Here is a 26,380-nt window from a genome sequence, read left to right as displayed (position 1 = left end):
CGGACATCGGTCCCGGCCCTGCCCAGGGGCAAACCGTCCGGTTTGAACTGGTCCCACCTCCCCCAGAATTGGCCTCCACTGCCTTCTGTGGTAGAGAATTCCACAGGTTCACCACTCTCTGGGTGAAGAAATTCCTCCTCATCTCTGTCCCAAATGGCTTACCCCTTATCCTTAGACTGTGACCCCTGGTTCTGGACTCCCCGGCCATCGGGAACATCCTTCCTGCATCCAGTCTGTCTAGCCTTGTTAGAATTTTATAAGTTTCAATGAGATCCCCTCTCATTCTTCTAAACTCCAGCGAGTATAAGCCTAATCGACCCAATCTCTCCACATACGTCATTCCTGCCATCCCAGGTATTAGTCTGGTGAATCTTCGCTGCACTCCCTCCATGGCAAGAACATCCTTCCTCAGATAAGGCGACCAAAACTGCACACAATACTCAAGGTGTGGTCTCACCAAGGCCCTGTACAACTGCAGCAAGACATCCTTGTTCTTGTACTCGAACCCTCTCGCTACGAAGGCCAACATACCATTTGCCTTCTTAACCGCCTGCTGCACCTGCATGCTTACCTTCAGTGACTGGTGCACAAGAACACCCAGGTCTCGTTGCATTTCCCCTTCTCCCAATCTATTGCCGTTCAAATAATAATCTGCCTTCTTGTTTTTGCCACCAAAGTGGATAACCTCGCATTTATCCACATTATACTGCATCTGCCATGCTTCTGCCCAATCACCCAACCTGTCCAAATCGTACTGGAGTTTCACAACATCCTCCTCCCAGCATACCCTCCCACCCAGCTTTGTGTCGTCTGCAAATTTGGAGATACTACATCCAATTCCCTCGTCCAGATCATTAATATATATTGTGAATAGCTGGGGTCCTAGGACTGATCCTTGCGGTACCCCACTAGTCACTGCCTGCCACTCGGAAAACGACCCGTTTATTCCAACCCTTTGCTTTCTATCTGCCAACCAGTTCTCTATCCAAGTCAATACCTTGCCCCCAATCCCATGTGCCTTAATTTTACAAGATAATCTCTTATGCGGGACCTTATCGAAAGCCTTCTGAAAGTCCAAATACACCACATCCACTGGTTCTCCCTTATCTATTTTACCAGTTACATCCTCAAAAAAATTACAGTAGATTAGTCAAGCACGATTTACCTTTTGTACATCCTTGTTGACTTTGTCCGATCCTGTCACTGCTTTCCAAGTGCTCTGCTATTACATCTTTTATAATGGACTCTAGCATTTTCCCCACTACCGATGTCAGGCTTACCGGTCTGTAATTCCCCGCTTTTTCTCGACCACCTTTTTTGAATAGTGGGGTAACATTAGCTACCCTCCAATCCATGGGTACTGTTCCAGAGTCTATCGAGTTCTGGAAGATGACCAGCAATGCATCTACTATCTGCAGGGCCACTTCCTTAAGTACCCTAGGATGTAGATTATCAGGCCCTGGGGATTTATCGGCCTTCAATCCCATCAATTTCCCTAACACCATTTCCCTACAAATACTGATTTCTTTCAGTTCCTCCCTTTCATCAGACCCTATGTTCCCCGACATCTCTGGGAGGTTATTTGTGTCCTCCTTTGTGAAGACAGAACCAAAATATGTATTTAGTTGGTCTGCCATTTCTTTGTTCCCCATTATAAATTCCCCTGATTGTGACTGCAAGGGACCCACGCTTGACTTCAGCAATCTTTTTCTCTTCACATATCTATAAAAGCTTTTACAGTCAGTTTTTATGTTCCCTGCAAGCTTACTCTCATATTCAATTTTCCCCTTCTTAATTAATCCCTTTGTCCTCCTTTGTTGAATGCTAACCTGCTCCCAATCCTCAGGTTTACTGCTTTTTCTGGCCAATTTATATGTCCTCTCCTTGGATCTTATGCTATCCCTAATTTCCCTTGTTAGCCACGGTTGATTCACCTTTTTTTTATTTTTATGCCAAACTGGGATGAACAAATTCTGTAGTTCATCCATGCGGTCTTTGAATATTTGCCATTGCCTATCCACCGTCAACCCTTTGAGTGACATTCCGCAATCAATCCTACCCAACTCATAGACCATCATAGTTTCCTTTATTTAGATTCAGGACCCTAGTCTCTGAGTCAAATACTTAATTCTCCATCTTAATGAAGAATTCGATCATATTATGATCGCTCCGACCCAAGGGGCATCGTACAACAAGATTGCTAATTAATCCTTTCTCGTTACATAATACCCAGTGTAAGATGGCCTGATCTCTGGTTGGTTCCTCGACATATTGGTCCAGGAAACCACCCCGTAAACACTCCAGGAATTCCTCCTCCACATTATTGTTACTAATTTGGTTAGCCCAATCTATATGTAGATTAAAGTCACCCATGATGGCTGCTGTGCCCTTATTGCACGCTTCTCTAATTTCCCTTTTAATGCCATCCCCAACCTCCGCACTACTGTTTGGAGGTCTATATACCACTCCCACTAACGTTTTCTGCCGCTTGGTATTTCTCAGTTCTACCCATACAGATTCCACATCATCAGAGCTAATATCCTTCCTTACAATTGTGTTAATCCCTTCTTTAACCAGCAATGCTACCCACCTCCCTTTTTTGCCTATCTTTCCTGAATATTGAATACCCCTGGATGTTGAGTTCCCAGCCTTGGCCATCCTGGAGCCATGTTTCCGTAATCCCAATCAAATCATATTCGTTTATCTCTATTTGCGCAGCTAATTCACACAGAAATCACAGAAACCCCACAGTGCAGATAGAGGCCATTTCGACCCATCGAGCCTGCACCGACACATATCCCACCCGATCCCTGTAACCCCTACACCAACACATATCCCACCCTATCCCTGTAACCCCACGTATTTAATCCCCCTAACACTAAGGGTCAATTTATCATAGCCAATCAACCTAACCCGCACATTTTTGGACTGTGGGAGGAAACCGGAGCACCCGGAGGAAACCCACGCAAACACGGGGAGAATGTGCAAACTCCACACAGACAGTCACCCGAGGCCGGATTCGAACCCGGGTCCCTGGCGCTGTGAGGCAACAGTGCTAACCACTATGCCACCTTATTATGAATGCTCCTCGCATTAAGACACAAGGCCTTCAGGCTTGTTTTTTAAATGCTCTTAGACCTATTAGAATTATTATTTACTGTGGCCATGTTTGATTTAAACCGTTGATTTCTCTGACTGCCACTTTTGTTTTTCTCCTTCCTATCTTTTGCTTTTATCCTTGTTTCCCTTTCCTCTGTCTCCCTGCTCAGGCTCCCAACCCCCTGCCATTTTAGTTTAAACCCTCCCCCAGAGCACTAGCAAACACTCCCCCTCGGACATCGGTCCCGGCCCTGCCCAGGGGCAAACCGTCCGGTTTGAACTGGTCCCACCTCCCCCAGAATTGGCCTCCACTGCCTTCTGTGGTAGAGAATTCCACAGGTTCACCACTCTCTGGGTGAAGAAATTCCTCCTCATCTCTGTCCCAAATGGCTTACCCCTTATCCTTAGACTGTGACCCCTGGTTCTGGACTCCCCGGCCATCGGGAACATCCTTCCTGCATCCAGTCTGTCTAGCCTTGTTAGAATTTTATAAGTTTCAATGAGATCCCCTCTCATTCTTCTAAACTCCAGCGAGTATAAGCCTAATCGACCCAATCTCTCCACATACGTCATTCCTGCCATCCCAGGTATTAGTCTGGTGAATCTTCGCTGCACTCCCTCCATGGCAAGAACATCCTTCCTCAGATAAGGCGACCAAAACTGCACACAATACTCAAGGTGTGGTCTCACCAAGGCCCTGTACAACTGCAGCAAGACATCCTTGTTCTTGTACTCGAACCCTCTCGCTACGAAGGCCAACATACCATTTGCCTTCTTAACCGCCTGCTGCACCTGCATGCTTACCTTCAGTGACTGGTGCACAAGAACACCCAGGTCTCGTTGCATTTCCCCTTCTCCCAATCTATTGCCGTTCAAATAATAATCTGCCTTCTTGTTTTTGCCACCAAAGTGGATAACCTCGCATTTATCCACATTATACTGCATCTGCCATGCTTCTGCCCAATCACCCAACCTGTCCAAATCGTACTGGAGTTTCACAACATCCTCCTCCCAGCATACCCTCCCACCCAGCTTTGTGTCGTCTGCAAATTTGGAGATACTACATCCAATTCCCTCGTCCAGATCATTAATATATATTGTGAATAGCTGGGGTCCTAGGACTGATCCTTGCGGTACCCCACTAGTCACTGCCTGCCACTCGGAAAACGACCCGTTTATTCCAACCCTTTGCTTTCTATCTGCCAACCAGTTCTCTATCCAAGTCAATACCTTGCCCCCAATCCCATGTGCCTTAATTTTACAAGATAATCTCTTATGCGGGACCTTATCGAAAGCCTTCTGAAAGTCCAAATACACCACATCCACTGGTTCTCCCTTATCTATTTTACCAGTTACATCCTCAAAAAAATTACAGTAGATTAGTCAAGCACGATTTACCTTTTGTACATCCTTGTTGACTTTGTCCGATCCTGTCACTGCTTTCCAAGTGCTCTGCTATTACATCTTTTATAATGGACTCTAGCATTTTCCCCACTACCGATGTCAGGCTTACCGGTCTGTAATTCCCCGCTTTTTCTCGACCACCTTTTTTGAATAGTGGGGTAACATTAGCTACCCTCCAATCCATGGGTACTGTTCCAGAGTCTATCGAGTTCTGGAAGATGACCAGCAATGCATCTACTATCTGCAGGGCCACTTCCTTAAGTACCCTAGGATGTAGATTATCAGGCCCTGGGGATTTATCGGCCTTCAATCCCGTCAACTTCCCCAACACCATTTCCCTACAAATACTGATTTCTTTCAGTTCCTCCCCTCATTAGTCCCTATGTTCCCCGACATCTCTGGTAGGTTATTTGTGTCCTGTGTGAAGACAGAACCAAAATATGTATTTAATTGGTCTGCCATTTCTTTGTTCCCCATTATAAATTCCCCTAATTCTGACTGCAAGGGACCTACGCTTGACTTCAGCAATCTTTTTCTCTTCACATATCTAGAAAAGCTTTTACAGTCAGTTTTTATTTTCCCTGAAAGCTTACTTTCATAATCTATTTTCCCCCTCTTAATTAATCCCTTTGTCCTCCTTTGCTGAATCCTAAACTGCTCCCAATCCTCCGCCTCGCCTCGTTCCACACACAGGTCCATTCTGGTCGGGCCTCGCCTCGCTGCTCCTTTTATCCTCTGCCTCGCCTCGTTCCACACACAGGTCCGCTCTCCGTATCCAACTGTTTGGAGCAATCAAAACCTCCAGTGCAGTGACTGCTCACTCCTAGGTGAACCTTCAAGTGCAATATGTTCATGGCTCCTTTAAATATCCCAGCTGAAAACGCGTCATCAGACCCGCACCATTTAATGAGGCCAGGTAACGTGCAGAGTGGGCTTAATCGGCCCCCATTCGCGCAAAGTCGATTTCTGCAGCGGGATGGAAGCAACAACAGGATCGTGACCCGCCCCATCGACCGCCCGCACCTGACCCACACGGGTACAGAAAATTCCGTCCATTGGACGTCGTGCCCAATGACTTATCTCCCTCACCAAGCACCTGGCACTATAAAAAGCTGAAAACAGATACCATAACTCAGTTAAGGTGTGGCATGGAGAGGTGAGTCACTTGCAACTTCTGAAACAACCTTAAATCGACTTTTAAAAGCTCCTAACATTTAAAAAAAATTAAAACATTTTTACAATGCTGTAAAAAGTAATTAACAGCTTTTCATGTACACTTTTCCACAGTAAAATGTTTCAAGAGGAAAATAAGAAGCGTTCACAGATCTTTGGAGAGGAGGAAAAGAAAGAAAGTCTTGCATTTATGTAGCGCCTTTCACAACCACCAGATCTGTCAAAGCGCTTTACAGCCAATGAAGTACTTTTTGAAGTGGAGTCACTGTTGTCACCTACGTGTCCTCCTGGACGAAGTGGGGAGGGCACATGAGCAGCTGCTGGGGACTACAAGGACAAGGGCTCCAAGGAAGATCAACATGGTGGTGTGGAGTGTGGTGGTGGAGATGCTCACTGCAACTTCCAAACCCCACATTCAGGGAATCAATACCGAAAGAAATATAACGACATGACTAGAATAGGTAAGGTAAGCATTTATCGCGCCTCAGTTCAGAACTAGTAAAAGTACAAAATTTGTCTGCTATTTTAGAGTCGGTGTAAAGTTGGCTGGTCATTGTTTGTTTGTTTAAGGCAGATCCAAAAGGTAAGTAAGTCATAAAAGCTAGTTGCCATGGGAGACAGCCTTTCCAAAATGATGATTTTCACAGCTTTTTTCCGGCTGAAGGGAAAGTTTACTACTTTTGAATAAATCTACATTTGCAAGTGTTGCTGCAGGAGAAATCTAGCACTACATTTGAAACATACCACTACTTTCAATTGACTACATCAATACAGTGTCACCACTGCTGCTCAGTTCACAGGCAGTGATGCACACACATTCACTGTAGAATGTTCAGTTGCCACTGTTAATAAAGTCCTGTGACTTATATTTTTTCTGCACCATTTATAAAAATCTGCACAACTTCTTTGTGAATTCTTCCTGATGAGAATGCACAGTTGTTGTCCTCATCTGCGTTAATTTGTTGACTTGTTGTTTAAACTGTTGCACTAAATAAAAATTTGTTTCATTTTAAATCTTGCCTCTCTTTCCTAATGTTCATGCCATGATGGGAAGTAATTCCACGGACACATTCAGGACATCCTGGTCCACCTCAATTCCGTTGTTGGAATCCTGGGAGGGCGGGGGGGGAATAGGGAGGCATCTGGCAGTTATCATCATCCAAATACCTAAGCCACCAGCTGCTCTCTAGGCCCTGCCCTCTGCCACTGTGCCTTCTTCGGGAGAGTCAGCAAATGGGCCCAGGGACATCCGGGTTGGGATCCTCCAGGTCCACTGGCATCTCATCTGCCAGGTTACGGGTCAGCCCTTTTTGCAGGGCAAAATTGTGCAGTGCACAGCAGACCACCACAATTTTTGCCACTTTGCCGGACAAGTACTGTAAACCTCTCCCCCAGCCACCCCCCCTCCAACCCCCAACCTGTCCAGATACTGGAAGCGTGATTTGAGCACGCTGACTGTCCTCTCCACCTCTTGCCACATGCGCATGTGTGCACAGTTGTACCTTTCCAGTGTTGCATTACTGGTGATGCGGAATGGTGTCATCAGCCACGGCTTCAGTGGGTACGCCTTGCCCCCTAAAACTCATCTGCCTCCTTATCCCTCCTTGCTGAACAAGTCATGAATGTTGGACTGACGAAGAATGAAGGCATCATGAGCACTTCCCCTAAAATCTTCATTAACATACAGGTTGTGCCTTCAGTGGCACCTGGGCCTCCCGCTCTCTGGGGAAGCCAGCAATGCTAACTCTGGAAGCTGATGGACCTCTCCCTTTGCTGCGCTGAGGACATGTCATAATTGATGAAGCCGGATACCTTGTGGAATAATGCATCTGTGACACATTGAACACAGGCCCTCGCGCCACCTTGGGTAATGTTGCCGATGTCACCAGTGCCTGCCTGAAAGGAACCGCATGCACAGAAATTGAGGGCTGTCGACAACTTCATGGCTACTGACAAGGCCCTGCAGGAGGTAGACCATGGCTTCAGGTCCTCATTTAGCATCTCACAGACATACCGATTGCCTCCTTGCTGAAACACAGTCTGTGCATTCAGAGCTCGAAGGACATTCTCTCCCTGTATACACTCTGGGGGGTGGGGGGTTGTGGGTGGGCAGTAATAGTTACATCTGGTCAGCGTCCAGCCATGGTGCCTCACCCGATGAGCCTATTCCCGGGTCTTCTCTTGCATCATGATCAGTAACTATAGATCAGCAACTGGGTACGCCATTGCACTGCATTCACTCTTGAAACAGCTTTACATCCTGAAAAGTATTGCCTTCGACACTAACACTAACAGGAGTGTGGATGGCAAAACTGGCACAAAAGTACTGCCAAGACAGATAAAAAGAGTAAAAATCTCTCGGAACAATTCACTGACTGCTGGAGAGAGACTCCAGTTTCACTGGTCCCTTTCTGGGCCTTCAGGGTTGAGTGGCATTTCAGGACCATAAATCATTTCCAGTGTCCTTTACAACATTAATTACCAGCCCTAAATGGCTGCGGTGGGAATAATTCATAATAATGTTGTAAATCCAGAAATTTCATGCCACCGCAGCTTTCCCGGCAGGCTGAAGCTGGTGGGAAGGATAAAGATGCCCTCGAGGCAAGTGAAAATATTTCATTTGTGCAGCTCGGAGTACCAAGAATTCTCCTCTGGTCCTGCTAGAATATCTTAAAATGGTTTAAATTGGTCAAAGTATCCCAGCATGCTTTGTTTTAGCATTTTTAGCCAGAGAGCGAGTGTGGTGAAAAGATCAGAAGCTTTTTATTTCTCTGAACAAAAATGAGCTGAGCCATGAGAATCAGGCACTGAGATAAGAGGACAGTTATAGAGTCATAGAGCTTTACAGCACAGAAAGAGGCCCTTTGGCCCATCATGTCCGTGCCGGCTATCAAGCCCTGTCTATTTTAATCCCATTTTCCAGCACTTGGTCCGTAGCCTTGTATGCTATGGCGCTTCAAGTGCTCATCTAAATGCTTCTTGAATGTTGTGAGGGTTCCTGCCTCTACCACCCTTTCAGGCAGTGAGTTCCAGATAACCCCCTGGTTATTGACCCCTCTACTAAGGGGAAAAGTTCCTTTCTATCTACCCTATCTATGCCTCTCATAATTTTGTACACTTCAATCAGGTCCCCCCTCAGCCTTCTCTGCTCTAAGGAAAACAACCCCAGCCTGTCCAGTCTCTTTTCATAGCTGAAACGCTCCAGCCCAGGTAACATCCTAGTGAATCCCCTCTGCACCCTCTCCAATGTAATCACATCCTTCCTACAGTGTGGTGACCAGAACTGCACACAGTATTCCAGCTGTGGCCTAACTAACATTTTGTACAGCTCCATCATAACCTCCCTGCTCTTATATTCTATGCCTCGGTTAATGAAGGCAAGTATCCCATATGCCTTTTTAACCACCTTATCCACCTGTTCTGCTGCCTTCAGGGATCTATGTACATGCACACCAAGGTCTCTCTGATCTTCTGTCCTTCCTAGGGTCCTACCATTCATTGTGTATTCCCTTGCCTTGTTAGTCCTCCCAAAATGCATCACCTCACACTTTTCAGGGTTAAATTCCATTTGCCACTGTTCTGCCCATCTGACCAACCTGTCTATATTGTCCTGTAGCCTAAGGCTTCCCTCCTCGCTATTTACCACTCCACCAATTTTCGTGTCATCTGCGAACTTACTGATCATATCTCCTACATTCATATCTAAATCACTACACTACAAACAGCAAAGTGTAATGATCAATAACATGTCATTCTATAGTGGACACTAGGTGGAGCCGTAGATCTGTGTAGAGCTGTATATAGCTGTATGTATAAGACTACACTACCCAGCTGTATGTATATTAAGACTACATTACCCATGAGGCACTAGGCTACCCACAAGGCAGTAGTCAAGATGGCAGCCTACACACAGGAGCACACATGCTGCATCTCTACAGATACTGTACCTAGAGAATGTGTACTGAATAAATGACTAGCTAGAAGCTAGCTGTGTTCATAATAAGAATGTCTAGTTATTAATGAGCATAACATGGTACCAGGGTGGTGAAGATCTGCTGAAAATTGTGAAAAGCGACATGGAGAATTTGAAGTTTGAATCTCGAGGGAAATGTCGACTACAATTGGCGGATTTTTAAACAACAATTCGAACTCTACATTGCAGCCATCGGAATCGGTACGAAGCCAGACACAAGGAAGATAGCGTTGCTGCTCACGGTTGCAGGCCCACAGGCGATAGAGGTATTTAATACATTTGTATTTAATCCAGCGGAGAACAGAGAAAAATTAGAAGATGTGCTAAAAAAATTTGATGCACATTGCTCTCCCAAAAAGAATGAGACGTATGAAAGATACATCTTCCATTCTCGGACACAGCAACAAAATGAGACTTTTGTTAGCTTCATAACTGATCTGAAACTGAAAGCACAGACATGTAATTTCTCTGAGCTGAAATCATCCATGATTCGTGACCAGATTGTGTTTGGTATTCATGATAAAAAAGCCAGGGAATGTCTGTTGAGAGAAACCGAACTAAATTTGGAAAATGCAGTGAAAATATGCCAAGCCAGCGAGCTAGCTCGAAAGCACACGAAGACTTTCAGTGAAATCAATAATGATGCAATTGTAATGAGTGATAATGCTGCTGTCGGTGCTGTGTCCTACAAGGGGAAGAAACGTGGGCAGAACAGAAATGAAAAGCAATCAGAGGATGAAATTTTTAATTGTAAACGCTGTGGTTACAAACACCAGTTAAGACAATGCCCAGCGTTTGGAAAAATGTGCACAAAGTGTAATGGAAAGAATCATTTTGCCAAACAATGCTTTTCAAAAGTAAAAACTAAGAAAGGGCAGCGAGTTAATGTAATTGAGGACACTGATTTAAGTGAGACATTTTTTGTAGGAATGGTGTCATGTGACAATATCAAAAAGGATACAGAAAATGTGCAGCCCTCAGAAATGGACAATGCTGAACATAAAGTTAATGCAGTAAAAGAGGACAAATGGTTGATCCCACTGCAGGTAAATGGAGCATTAGTTACCTTGAAACTGGACACTGGGGCAAAAGCAAACTTAATCAGTTTGCGTGACATTAACGATATGAAAGAAAAGCCCAAAATACAGAAAAAGTCAGTACTACTGAAGGACTATAATTGACAAAAAATAGATAGCTTAGGTGTATGCAGACTTAAAGTGACAGTCAAAGACAAAGTGCATCATCTCATGTTTTCTGTTGTGGCTGAAAGACTTGATTCGCTGCTGGGTGACAAAGCTTGTGAGGACTTAGAACTGGTCAAGAGAGTCTACCGTATAAACTGTGCCATAAGCAGACCAGATGACTCGGTGGATTCTGTAGTGAATAATTTCCAGGATGTGTTCAAAGGATTTGGAGTTCTACCATTCACTTACAAGATCCAGCTAAAGGAGGATGCTCAGCCAGTGGTACATGCTCCACGAAGAGTTCCAGCACCCCTGCCTGACCGACTCAAGAATGAACTGGACAGAATGACCACACTAGGAGTCATCAGGAAAGTCGAAGAGCCAACAGACTGGGTTAACTCCATGGTATGTGTAAAGAAAAAGAACAATGATCTAAGAATATGCATGGATCCAAAGGACTTAAATGCAAACATAAAACGTGAACACTACCAGATTCCCAAGCGAGAAGAAATCACCAGTGAAATGTCAGGTGCCAGATACTTTACAAAGCTCGATGCCTCACAAGGATTTTGGCAACTAAAACTGGATGAAGAGAGCACCAAATACTGTACCTTCAACACACCATTTGGCAGGTATTGTTTCCTCAGAATGCCTTTCGGGATAATATCTGCATCTGAAATCTTTCATGGAGTGATGGAACACATAATTGAAGGTCTGGAAGGAGTTCGGGTCTATGTTGATGACACCATCATCTGGGGCTCCACACTGAAAGAACACAATGAGAGACTGACTAAAGTGCTACAGAGCATACGCCGGAATGGACTGAAGCTCAACAAAGCCAAGTGTCAGTTTGGCGTCCAGGAAGTCACTTTCCTAGGAGATAATCTATCTGGTAAAGGAATAGAGCCAGATATGGAAAAAGTAAACGCCATACTCAAAATGCCCCGACCCACTGACAAAAAAGGAGTGCTACGCATCACGGGGATGATAAACTTCATTGGAAAGTTCATTCCTAACTTGTCAGCCAAGACAGCCTGTCTGCGAGACCTGCTACATAAAACAAATGAGTTCGCATGGACAGAAAGACATGAACAAGAGTGGATAAACCTCAAAACAGTGCTGACAACCACACCTGTACTCACCTTCTTTGACCCAACAAAAAGAATCAAAGTGTCAACAGATGCATCAAAAGATGGCCTAGGTGCGGTCTTGCTACAAGCAGAGGGTGAAGATTGGAAGCCTGTTGCCTATGCCTCCAGGTCTATGACTGATACTGAGTGCCGATACACCCAGATTGAAAAGGAATGTCTAGGCTTGGTAGTTGGACTAGAAAAGTTTCATGGCTACATATATGGACTTCCCACCTTCACAGTTGAGACAGACCACAGCCCTCTGGTTGCCATCATAAAAAAGAACCTGAATGAGATGTCTCCAAGGATTTAACGACTCATGATGAAGCTGCAAAGATATGACTTTGAACTGATCTACACACCAGGCAAATAGTGTTAGCAGATGCACTATCCCGAGCACCCACAATGAGTCATGTGAGCTCTACTGAAGAAGACGTGGATGTTCATGTGAGTATGGTCACTGCTGCGCTGCCCGTGTCAGACACAAAATCAAAGCAAATAGCAGAAGAAACAGTAAAAGATACAGTATTACAAACAGTAATAGAGAACATTCATCATGGTTGGCCAAAAGGTTCCTGTCCAAAATATTTTCACATAAGGTCAGAATTGAGTGTCGCAAGTGGACTATTACTAAAACAGAACAGAATAGTCATTCCACAGGCTCTATGTCAAGACATGCTCAAAAGGATTCATGAGGGACACCTCGGAATTGAAAAATGCAAAAGGAGGGCAAGAGACACTGTTTATTGGCCTGGCATAAATAAGGACATTGAGAACATGATAGGCAAATGTGAGACATGTCAGAAACACCAAAACAAACAAGCAAAGGAAACAATGACAGTAGCTGACATACCAACAGCACCATGGCAAAAGGTTGGTATGGACCTTTTTTATTTAAATGGTAAAGACTATCTAATAGTGATTGACTACTATTCTAACTATCCTGAGATGGCGCTGCTCTCAAGCATCACAGCAAGCAGTGTCATAATGCATGTGAAATCCATCTTCGCCAGACATGGAATTCCCAGGATTGCCGTTAGCGACAATGATCCGTGCTTCAACTGTAAGGAGTGGCAACAGTTTGCAGCACATTATGACTTTCAGCACATCACATCCAGTCCTTTGTATGCTCAGTCAAATGGTAAGGCAGAGAAAGGTGTTCAAGTTCTCAAGCAGCTACTGAAGAAAGCGACAGAAAGCAAGTCTGATCCTTATCTCGCCCTGCTGAGCTACCGAGCCTCACCTTTAGACTGTGGTTCTTCACCTGCTGAACTACTAATGGGTCGCAAGTTGCGCACCACGCTACCCTGCTGTGCAAAAGAACAGCAAAGTGAGGAACTGAGACAGAGACTTCAACTGTTAAAGCTGAAACAGAAATCATACTATGACAAGTCATCCAAAACTCTAAAACCATTGACAAGGGATGATGTTGTCAGGATTGAGGATCCAGATGCATGGAACAGGAAAGCTACAGTTCTTGAGGAAGTAGGACCAAGGTCATACACTGTTAGAACTGAGGAAGGACAGATTCTCAGGAGGAACCGCCGTTCCCTCCTAAAAACACAAGAGACTATTCAAGACCAGATTGATGACAATGCCGCAACTGCATCTTGTCATTCACCGCCAGAACAATCTCATGAAGACACATCAGACTTACCCGTGTTGAGAAGATCCACACGTGAAGTAAAAAAGCCTGATAGACTTCTTTGAGTACAATGTAAAGCTTTGAAAATGTGTTGACTGTTTTGAAAATGTTTATGTTTATAGAGCACTAACAAAAGTGTTACTGATATTATCTTTATTGTTTTCTTGAAAGTTGATTGATATTGATTTTGTTAAACCTCAAAGAAAGGGAGATGTAATGATCAAAGGACCCAGCACCAATCCCTGTGGTACACCACTGGACACAGGCTTCCAGTCACAAAAGCAACCTTCGACCATCACCCTCTGCCTCCTGCCACTAAGCCAATTTTGGAACCAATGTGCCAAATTGCCCTGGATCCCATGGGCTTTTACCTTCTTGACCAGACTCTCATGTGGGACTTTGTCAAAAGCCTTACTGAAGTCCATGTAGACTACATCAACTGCACTACCCTCATCCACACACCTAGTCACCCCCTCAAAAAATTCAATCAAATTGGTTAGACATGATCTCCCCCTAACAAAGCCATGCTGACTATTCTTGATTAATCCTTGCCTCTCCAAGTGGAGACTAATTCTGTCCCTCAGAATTTTTTCCAATAATTTCCCTACCACTGATGTTAGGCTCACTGGCCTGTAATTCCCTGGTTTATTCCTACTACCCTTCTTGAATAATGGTACTACGTTGGCTGTCCTCCGGTCCTCTGGCACCTCCCCTGTGACCAGAGAGGTTCTGAAAATTTGTGTCAGAGCCCCTGCAGTCTCCTCCCTTGCCTCACACAGCAGCCTGGGATACATCTCGTCTGGGCCTGGGGGTTTATCCACTTTTAAGCCCGCTAAAACCGCTAGTACCTCCTCCCTCTCAATACTAATTTGTTCAAATATCTCACAATCCCCCTGCCTGATTTCTATGCCTACATCGTCTTTCTCCATAGTGAACACAGATGCAAAATATTAATTTAAAACCTCACCTACATATTCTGGCTCTACACACAGATTGCCACTTTCATCCCTAATAGGCCCTACTCTTTCCCTGGTTATCCTCTTGCCCTTAATATACTTATAAAACACCTTGGGATTTTCCTTTATTTTGCCCGTCAGTGTTTTTTCATGCCCCCTCTTCGCTCTCCTAATTTCTTTTTTAAGTACCCCCCTGCAATTTCTATACTCCTCTAGGGCTTCCACTGTTTTTAGTCCTTTGTGTCTGCCAAAAGCCTCCCTTTTTTTCCTAATCCATTCTTGTATATCCCTTGGGTCAGCGTCACCGTTGGAAAGCGAATATGTTTGACGTGTAAAGGACACATTCCACTGGATAGGTGGTGGTGGCTCAGGAAGTTGAGCAAGGACATGAGGAACCCCGAAGTCGAGTGGGAACGGTTGGGAAACAACACCCATCGGACGATTACCGGGACTCATGGAGGACTGAGCGTGTGTTGGGACAAGTGGTGGGAACTGGATCAAGGGATTTACATCTGTATCTGGGGGTCAGAGGAGGACTGCCCCGCAGGCATATCCATTGTTTTCCACCGGCAGTGGCACGACACCGGGGAGGGGATGAAGTGGGATACCAGCCTGAAGGTGTGCGCGGTCCCTTACACCCCGATTCCGGTCAACGCCACTGAGCTTGTGCCCCGCCCACGGCGCAGGCGGCGAGGTTATCCAGGGAAGATTGCCCCACCACCACCAAGGGACCAGGGAATGGGTTGGTACTAGTCCCCACTGATCAGATGCTGTACCAGGGGGTACACTACGCAGTAGCCTCCGTGATTTTAAATCTCACGGAGGTACATTTATCGGAGTGGTGCCCCAAAGAAACAGAGCAGTTATACCAAGCCCTATTAAAAGACATGTTCAAGAAGTATTACGAGTTCGATTTTGCCCACATGGACAAGACCGAACTCTACACCACACACCGAGAATTTTTGGGTAACACAGAGTGGCAAAGAAGGGGTGTATGGAATGATGTTTTTACTGGGTTTAATACTGGGTCCTCTGTCATCAACAGCTTGGATGACATAGAGCTGCAGACCCAGATAAACGATTTAAAAACACAGTTAAAAAGGATATTACTGGATGAGAACAAGGTAGTGGGCTCGGAGTTGCATGAGGACCAGGCCATGACAGCCCATTTAAAGGAGATCATAGCCGAGTTGGAAAAGCACGCAAAGACGGTAAATGCTCTCATAAGGGAGGACAGAAATGCTTCTGACCAGGCTGCGCAGAATGAGGTGTGCGTGTTATACGGGGCGTATTTACTGGGCGAGGGCCGCAGTAATCTGGAGGATTTAAAACAAGGTTTGGTCCCCTCCTGGATTAGCAACAATCACCTCACAGCTCTCCACCCTTTTGAGAATGCATTGAGCCCGTGCCAACTCTGGCTAGCCTCCAAAGCCTACCCAGTCCCCGTGGATTGTGGGCAGTCCAACCACACAATCCTGCGAGTAGTAGTTAGGATGCCGGTCATGGGTAGGACAGCCCGACCCGCACCGGTATACAGGGTTGAGAACACTGGAGTCATTCAAGGGGGTGCACACATTCGTTTCACAGCAGTCCCGCCTTACGTCATTAAGTGGGAGCACGCTATGACAGGTACTGACCTCTCAGGGTGCTGGAGCCGGGGAGCACACATAATCCTGTGTCCCAAGCACTTGAATGCCTTTTCAAAACTGCAGTGTGGGTTCAGAGCTGCTGACGCAAAGCCTATAAATTGTACCATAGAGGCAATGGCATAAGGCCATGTTCCCCCGCAGGTAGCATATATAGGAGATGGGACATATTGCGTCATCACCGGCACGTCCCACTACCAGCATGGACAGCATAGCTGGTGTCCGGTTAGTGACAGCAGTTTCTGTTTTAAACCCGAGGCAGAAGTTCAAGTGGTCCAGGAGCGAATTGTCCCCATTCCTGAACCCTCCACTGTTCACCTCACTGTGAAGGAGAATTTTACGGATTTGCAGAATTACATAGCACACTTTGGCTATGAAATCCCCCCTCTCCCTGAACACCTTACCAAAATACTCAAAGCCATTATAGTTTCGCAGAAACATTTTTATACACTCGAACAGAAAACAGTAGAGATAGGGACTAAGATATTGGATATTGTGACTCCACCCTGGTGGAACATTTTCAGTAATATAGAGGCCCCTTCGTGGATCAGACTGGCTTCCCACATTCTCGTGGTTTGTCAGTTAGGGATAGTGTTGTATTTAGTGTGTATCCAGTGTAAGGGAAAGGGCCGGTGGTCAGAATTCCAAAATCAGAGAATTTGGAAGGAACACTATGTAAAGGTGGAAGGAGATACGCCGGTTTATGTCTTTTCCCTGTATTATAAGTAAAGGGTTGTTGTTTCTTTGTGTTTGTTATTTTTTAATAAAGGTTTTTTTTCTTTTGTTGTTTTTTTTGCGACGCGGTTTAATAAAGATATATGTACCAAGTGGTGCAGGGGTGTTAGACCCCCTCCATACTTGGATGTGTGTGTAAGGTCTGTAATTTTACTCTCTGTATGCTGATGTACACTACATTTTCACGGAATGGGAAGTGCATGTGTCGTATTAGGTAATTACAGGGGAAGGTTGACTATGGCGGGTCAGAAAAATTTTGCTCTCATTAAAAGTATGATACTTCAAGCAAGTTTTAGTATCACAGGGAGGAATGTAAGGTTTGCAAAATTTCTACATTTCCCCGAAGGCTGTTATTAATAAACGGGACCCCGCGTGGACATTTTAAATCAAAAAGGGGTACCCAAGATGGCGTCCGTGCCTCGTGGCAGAAAGCCTGTGGGATTTTAAAATGGACTCTGCAATGCAGACAGCTTGTGGATCGAAACCCAAGCTGCAGGTTTCTATGGAGAGAGACTTTGTATTTTGGAACCAGACAGGACTCTGAATTATGCATTAGACCGAATTGGAGACAAATCTAAATTCAGTTTAGGCCTATAGTTAAGGCCATCAAGCAGTCTACATATATTATTGGAAACAGGTTAACAGAGCCATCGAGGCTGGACAGGCCCATCAAGGAACTTTCATGACAATACAAGTCAATTATCGGGCCGGTAGATGCGATTACCGGCCCTCTAAAAACAGTTAGTATGGATTGCTACCATTATTTAAAATAGCCCGCCAAGATTAAGACAAAGAACTAACCTGATTTGGCGCGCAGATAAGGGTTTTCGAAAAAGGTATAATTGAAGGCCCCCGGGTAGCAATCGGTGTTGGTTGGGTGGTGTGCTGTGCTGTCCTGGTGCTGCTGCTCTTCGGCCCTCGCCCTCATGGCTGCCGCTCTTTCCCTGTCCCGCACTTCCCCTGGCCTTTGCCCGTGCCTTTCCCCACTCCATCTGGAATCGCCCCGGCACCAGGTCGGGCGGACACAGACAATTCAGGCCAGGCGAGGCAGGACTCAACGAGGGGAGGAGGGAAGACCACCGGAGGGTAGGCTACTTGAGGAAGACCAACTGAAGAAGACCAACTGAGGAGACGAACTGAGGGGAGGCTTTGAATTATCGGGCCTTCAGCCTCAGCTGACCTTCGAATATCTGCACACCAACTCAATCTGTCGGCTGTCGACGAAGAATCATCCCTGCAAGGTAAAGTACCCAAACAGAGACTTTAACTTTTGGGTACTCGAAACTGGACAACGCCCTTGCAGCGCTCGGAGGCCACGTGACAATGGCAGGCTCCAGAGAGCACCAAGAGCGAACCCCGAATCCAACAAACTCTTTTGATTGGTGAGCATGAAGTTCTGACCCCTCATAGCTTAATCTAGTTAGGTATAGGGGGCGGGATAAAGATAAGGGGATTGTTAAGATAGTTGTTTTCCCTCGATGTGCCACGTGTTCCCCATTCCCTGTATAAGTATATTATTCTTCTTTTGTATTTTTGCCTGTAGAAGTGTACACTAGTAAGTTTTCCATAAGATTGTATCAGTTTTCCTCTTCAATAAAATCTTGGTTTTTGTTTGCATCCAACCACCTGTCTACTCGAGTCTTCTCTGTACCGCTGCCCTGTACCTAAGTCCGGTGTCTAGAACCCAGGGGCGTGGGAGCGATTCGAACCGCTCACAAAACAGTCAGAGGCATAACTGACTGGGCGTACGCGCCAAACAACACCACCACACGCCACCCCCTACAACCTCCACCCATCCCTCTCTATCTACATTATCACTTCCCCATCTCACTAGCCACCCCTCACACTCACCCTCATCCTAGTGCAATCATACCAACTAACAACACACAAGGGTAGGCGCTTGGGTGTTTTATGCAATGTTCATGTAAAGTTTCTGTTAATGTGGTGTCAAACATTGAAACCTTTATTTTCAACACTTTGCGTTCTTGGACAGATTTGTGTGCACCTTCGGAAGTGGCTTAGTATGTTGCAGTGAATGGTGAGACATAACGGTACCCCCACAATGGTGCTGAGTGTGAAAGGAATGGCTTGGGCATTATAGGGATGCTTTATGGTGTTGGTGTGGTGTGGTGCCAACCTGGCGCATCATGTGGCAGCCAGGGTGTACAGCGTCAAGTGAAGTAAATTGCCATGGTGTGGCCATCCCTGGCCTCCTGGGCAGCAATGTGGTCGGGTGCTGATGCCCTCTGTCCTGTGCAGCATTAGTTGATAGCGGAGAAGGTTGGTGGTGGTGTTGGTGCTGCTGGTGTTGGGGCTGATCATGGTGGGATTCTGAGGACCAAGGTGAGAGGTTTTCAAGAGCACCCATGCTGATGGAATAGATGGCAGGTGAAGTAGAGATGACAGAAGCGATCTGTCAATAGTGAGAGAGGTAATGAGGTCAGACTGGATGGAGACTTGTGTAAAGATTTGCAGCATGCTGAATCTGTTGTTGAAATGCAGTGAGGAACAGCTTGTGGCTGAGGGAAGATATCTCTGCAAGGTGGGAGCTTTTTCTTTACCTTTGAAGCTGTTAACTCATCAGCTGATTCAATGGCCACTGAACTCCCACCTCAGCATGACAGACGTGGTCCACTATCAGTGTGGACCCCGTGGTCGAGCTGTCAAGTGCAAAAGGTAAGCTGAAAATCATTCTTAAGTGGCTCTAAATAAGCCACTAATTACCAGAATTGGGTCACCCGCCGCTGCCTTTCGGGTCCGCTCAACGCTGACAGACCCGACATTGGGAAAGGCGTGTGGGAGCAAGTTGTCAGTGTGTTCCCGACCCGCTGTCAAAAATATAACATTTCCCACCCAACCCGCCACCAATGCCGCCCGCTGACCCTCCGGAAAATTCCTACCTCTATTTCTCTCTCCACAGCTGCTGTCTGACCTACTGAGTATTTCCAGCATTTTCTGTTTTATTTCAGATTTCCAGCAGCTTTTGTATTAGTGCCTTTGTGATAAGCTGCGAAGCATTCACCCTGAATGAAAGAGGCTTGATTGTCAAATGGTCCTTGTAAGGAGTTTCTGACATCAGATATTCACTTTCCCTGGAAGGGGATTGAAGTGTGGATTGGATTCCCATTTTTCACAATGAATTGTCTTTATTGGGAATTGTTATATTCAGGTGCACTTCAGCGAAGTGAGAAATAAAAGAAAATTGTGCAAGAGGCATGCATAGAGAGTGGGAGACATACAGAAGAGAGGCTAGGAAAGACTGCTGGGTAATAGATTCTAAGTGGCCCGTTTCAATATAAAACTTTTCAATTAATAATATCATGAAATACGTATATTTTAAGTTGTTAGGCTAGAAGTATTAAATCTAACATCTCTGATACTTAGGTACATGTGAAAGTTTGGGTATTAGCTCTTGTAGAGCATTTTTCTCAGCAGAAGAAATTCTCTCCTGATAAATTATTGGAGACTGATCACTTGGAGAAGTGAGCTAGCAGCCTGAGAGTATTTGGTGGAGTGGGGCACTGGTAGCACTTAGGGCAAGTCTGGAAGAACTTGAAAGAAGTGTGGGTACACTCAAGACAGGCCGGATAGCACTCAGAATGGACAGGTGCTTGAGCATCTGGGATGGCAAGAGTGCCTGGGACAACTAGAGGAGGATGGAATCTGGGAACACTTGGAGCAGATAGAAAGGCTTGGGAGCACTTGGGTGGACAGGCTTCTGAGTGGAGCACTACATGGGGCAAGATATTGACCAATACATGCAGAATCTTTCATCTTATTGGTTCTTGCTAAGCACATGATGAGCAGCAACCAATTAGAAGAAAGTAACCATGACCAATCAGAACTCAGATGTAGTGGTAATGTAGTATCCAGGGACCAATGACATTACTTATCAGACTGGGGGAGGTGAAGGGATTGTCACACTGGTTGGACAAACAATCATTTACTAATTCCATCCTTGTATTTTATATATGCGCAGCAAGCTAAAGAATGGAATATATTTTAAATGTAATAAAATGTAAAAATACTGAATACATTCTTATTTTATAGAAAGCAATTTGAATATTACTACTTATTTAAAACTAAGATCTTAATTTTTAAAAAATGTATCATGTGTACTCATGCCATCTTGTATAGATAAACTACTGTAATTTATTGCCCCAAGCAAGAAGAAAAAGTGTTATATTTAGCTTTTGAAGTTTCGGTAAACATAAACAAAAATGTATGATTAAGAAAGCAACCATTTCAGAGTTTGTGTTACTAATCACCCACATTAGTTTGCCTTGTACAGAGGTCACATCACTGTTCTTAAGCATATCCTTTAGTTCTCACTGGTGTAAAATAACACCAGTAATAAGTCACTTCCTTATATTTTTGAGATTGCAACAAAAAAGAAGAAATACTAAATGTGAGCTTCTACCCAAGACTTTTGTCCTCTGTTAGAGTGCTACTGTCTTTCTCAACAAAGTCCAATAGTAATTTATAGTTGTATAGAATATGACATTTCTGAGTTTCACATTTTTTTAATACATGGTTAATGGTAATTGAAATTACAAGATTATATTAAAAAGCTGACATTATCTATAAAGCCCTCTTAAGGGCCGACAGCATAACTAAACTGAGAACCCGTGACGCTATTAAAAGGTAAGCGTCTAGTCATATGGTAACCTGATGTCGGGGGCCCGGCTGATAGATATGTGGTTGTACAAGGCTTTGGATTACTCATTTCTAATTGTTCTTATAACATTATCAAAATCTGTCTTCTATTTTAAAGAGAGAAACAAACAAATAAAAACATTTGCTCCTGATTACTGTGACCTCTTCTACAACTAGCATTATTATTGTTTCCTCATTAAGAGAGAAACCATATAAAACATATTGGCCTAGAAATTCATTAAGGCGCTGCCAGCTTTGCGCCCAGTTAACGCCTAAAGAGAGATTTTGCGCCAGAAATGAGTTTGTGCAGATATTCAGCGCAGCGGTATTGGCGGCGGTAGCCGTTAGCGCTGCGCCGGCACCGATGACGTCATCGGTGTGCGCAGTGCCCCGGTTCCGCCCCGAAACCGGCCCGATCCCCATATTTAGTTGCGGCCGCCTCCTCCGAAGCGGCCGCAAACAGCGACCAGAAAAAAACGGGGCCGTCCTGCTGCCTTAGTGGGACGCTTTAAAGCGGAAGGTGCGGCCGGCCGCTTTTTCGGCGGCCGCCTGCCTGCACCTCCTTCCCCGGCCTCCTCCACCCCCCCCCCCCCGCGGCATTGCCGGCTGCTTTCCACGAGCCCGGCACTTCTCCGAGGTGCCGGGCTCATTTGCCGGCACTATCCAGCGGCGATCTCCCCGTTGCAGGCAGCTCCCCCTTAAGAGAAGGAGGAGGCCTGCAGTACCGCAGCCTGCCGCTCCGCAGCGGCTGGCGCAGCGGCGCCAAGAGCGCTGATATTCAGTGTCAGCGCCCCAAGCAGAGGCGGGCACACCCTGGTATAGTGCCCGGTTCCGAATTGGGGCGCTAACAATGAATATCTGACGATCGCTATAGGCTTCCCGCCCAGCGCTAACTTTTGGGCGCTAGCCAGCTGGCGGGGCCATAGTGAATTTCTAGGCCATTTTCTTTTTAAAAGCCTTTGTACTTTTATAATTTTGCATAACAGAGCAACAGCTACAATATGCAAGAAAGAATAAAAATCTAAAAAGTCAGCATTACTTTATAAAAAGTGTGATTACAGACTAACTAACCAATTTTGATTCAAAAATACAAATTATTTTGATGCATCTCACCTTTAAAAATAAACACACCTCCTGTAATAAATCATATTATAGATTTAATTTTGAAAAATAATATAGAACTATGGAAAGTGTACTGAGTCAATAGAATAGATATTGGGGGGAAAATTCAGTTGGTGGCGCCACCCATTAGCACCTTAAGAGGGTGCGAAGTGGGGCGCAAACCAACTAGCGCCCGGGCGCGGCACTGCCCACACCTCCCACAAAATTCAACGGGAGGTTAGTGGTGGCGCTAACCGGTAGCGCCCTGCGGTGCTGCGTCGCTGGCGATGACATCATTGGTGTGCGCAGCGCCCTGCTCACGCCCCGGCCACGATCTTCGGGAGTGCCCCCTGATTTACCACTGGACGCTATGTCTGACAGGGTCAGGGGGGCATAACTGCGGCCGGGGAGGCGCAATTTAAAGACGAGGTGCGGGGCAGCCATTTTTGTTGCTGGCCGCCTGCCAGCACCTGCCTGCGCTCCCGTCCCCGGCCTCCTGAACTCCCCCCCGCCCGCGGAGTGCCGGCTGCGCTCCAAGAGCCCGGCACTTCTCTTGGGTGCCGGGCTCTTTTGCCTGCACTCCCGATCCCCGGGGGCCCAGCTGGGCCCCAGGTCGCGCTGCACAATGCCCCTCCGCTTTAAGAAGGGGAGGAAGGTCTGCGGCACGTAGCGCCACGATATTCACTCGCAGCACCCCAAGAGGGAGGTGGGGTGCTTCCAGTAGCGCCCCGCTTCCCTCTTGGGGCGGAACCACTCAATTTCCGGCGCGGGGACACTAATTTTTCCGGGGCGCTAACGAAGTTAGCGCCTCAATTGGGGCACTACTCAATTTTTAGCCCATTATGAATAAATTAAGTAAACCTTGTTAGTTTTCTTTTTCTTAGAAAAGGCTGTTGTTCTAAAATGATTTTTCAAAATTTGTCTCTACAGAATGGCTCTTTGCATTATTAACGTGCAAATATTGAATGTATGATATTCCTGGTCCTCTATTTCAACTCATTTTAAAAGAGTAGGTTAATACCTCAGTTAAAATAGTGAAGATAAAATGTTATGAATGTGTTAAGTGTTCATCCACTACTACCTCCAACAGTAATTTCTAGCCTCTTGTCGCTTTGGCTATCAATCTCACTGCTTTACCTATTTCATATTTGGAAGGCCTGTGATAGCGATATTGCAACAACAATAAATTTGATTAGAAGTTTGTGACAATCATACACTTAAGGCAAAATTAAATAAACCAACAGTAACATCAAAGCATTATATAAACCAGACAAGAAGTACTATGACAAGATACTTGACAAAGACTTTTTAAGAGAGAGAAGAAGACTATTCAAGCCCAAAATTGGCAAGTGTGGTGAGGAGCAGAACAGTGAGTCATGAAATTTGCATTATTGAAAGTTTTATGCATGATTTTCAGGGCAGCAAGACTAGTTTTGGTGCAGACAGACATCACTTCACAGTGAGGACAAAAATCACAGATAACTGGGCAAATAATGAAAATGCCAGGACCGATTTTCATAATCTCCACCAGGCGGGAACAGGGCAGTAGCGCTCCAAAAATCATGGGGCTGAAGTTCCCACTCCTGATCTGCCCACTGCTAATTTGTTTGGGACCTTCACAAGGGTGGCCTAGGTGCCTGCCTGTTTCAGGCAGGAGTCTACTTGTAATATACCTATTGGGGTACTACAACATACATAGGGCTAGATTTTCAGTTGCTTGCGCCAGCAGTTAGCGCCTTAAGAGAAGTGATTTCCGGGCGCTATGCGTGTAGCACCCGGGCGCAGCGCAGTTTGCGCCCCGCCCCAAATTAAGTTGCCCGTTAGCGCCGGCGCAAAGTTTAGCGCCCGCCCGGATGCGCGCGCAGAAAATGACGTCACATCCTCGTGCAACGCCCTTTGGCCGCCCCGATTGCAAACTTCAGTCGGACCGCCCCATTGTGCGGCGGGCGGCCGGAGCGTTTGGAAAAAGGAACGCAACACAACCAGCGCGGGCCCCGGGGGGCGCTAATTAAAGGGAACGTCCTCTCCAGTATAAAGGCCATCCTTTTTTCAGAAAACAGTCTTGTGCAACGCATTTCTGGAGACACAACAAGGAGGATAGCTAACTGGTTTCAAGCAGCAAGAGCCAGGTATTTTTGGACTCAGGCAACAGCGCTGCAAGTGGCCATTTGGAAATTAGAGTGTTTGCCAGGATTTGATGGGGGTTGCATGGGGTGCCAACGCGGAGCTGCAGCTCCATGTCCGTAGGGCTCGCAGACGCATTGTGAGAGGGGCAGCCCTGGCTAGAGGCAGAGGGGGCTACAGGCGTCGGCCACGTAGGCCTTACCCAGTCAGGCTATACCGCCAGCAGCGCTCCTACCTAAACATGAGTGCCGCGCGATGTGTTAAAAGGCTCCGATTCCGAAAGGGGGTGATTGCAGAGATCTGCCACCTGCTTCGCCGAGATCTGCGGCCAAAGCTCAGGTGCAGGACGTCTCTGTCGGTGGAAGTGAAGGTGACGGTGGCATTGAACTTCTATGCCACCGGCTCCTTCCAATACGCTGCTGGGGACATAGCAAACATCTCCCAGTACGGCGCGCATCGCTGCATCCGCCAGGTGACCGAAGCACTGTTCAGAAGGAGAAGCCAATTCATCTCCTTCCCCATGGCCCTGGAGAGCCAGCATCAGCGCGCATTGGGATTTTCCAGACTCGGGGAATTCCCCTTGGTGCAGGGCGCCATTGACTGTACGCATGTGGCTTTGCGGGCCCCTCTGGAGCATGGCGAGCAGTATCGCAACAGGAAGGGCTACCATTCTCTGAATGTGCAGCTGGTCTGTGACCACAAGCAGCGCATCATGGCAGTCAATGCCAGCTTCCCAGGCAGCAGCCACGATGCCTTTATCCTGCGGCAGAGTACTGTGCATGACATGTTCCAGGCACAGCCTCCCCCAAGAGGATGGCTACTCGGGGACAAAGGCTATCCTTTGTGCACCTGGCTCATGACCCCGCTCCGCGCGCCCAGGACCGCTGCTGAAGAGGCCTACAACGAGAGCCATCAAACCACCCGCAACATCATCGAGCTAACTATTGGGGTCCTCAAGCAGCGGTTCCGCTGCCTTGATCGCTCCGGAGGAGCTCTCCAGTATTCGCCGGACCGGGTCTCCCAATTTGTGGTGGTTTGCTGCATGCTACACAACCTGGCTATCCGCAGGACTCAGGCACTGCCACCTGACGTTGGACCAGCACCTCAGGAGGAGGAGCAGGAGGAGCATGAGGAGGAGGAGGAGGAGGAGGAGGAGGAGCAGGAGTACGTTCCCAGGAGGGAGCGACCAGGGCCAAGGGCCGCACGACGCCACCTTATTACACGGTACTTCTAAGCCCCCTGTCAGGGAATGGCCAGGGGCCATGAGGGAAGATGAATGCAGCCGCTCCGCAAGCCCTCAGCCGGCGAAGCCAACAAACACTAAGAAGAACAACCATGGAGACTGCATGAATAAAGATAATTTTTTATTACACAAAAATGAAAAGCCCTTCCCACATGAATCCCCAAAAACAATAAACGGGCCCCACAAAAAGCCCAACAAACGACTCACTCCCACAAACTGGGGAGGAGCCACTCCACCTTTATTGAAACCGGGCCTCAACGTCGGCCTAACGCAAAAAAAAAGCCCTCCAAAAGCACAACCATGGGCAAAAT

The sequence above is a fragment of the Somniosus microcephalus genome, chromosome 2 (genome assembly GCF_052327205.1).
Source record: "Somniosus microcephalus isolate GS21.2 chromosome 2, FLI_Smic_1.0, whole genome shotgun sequence".
NCBI lineage: Eukaryota > Metazoa > Chordata > Chondrichthyes > Squaliformes > Somniosidae > Somniosus > Somniosus microcephalus.
Note: the sequence above shows the minus strand (reverse complement) of the source record.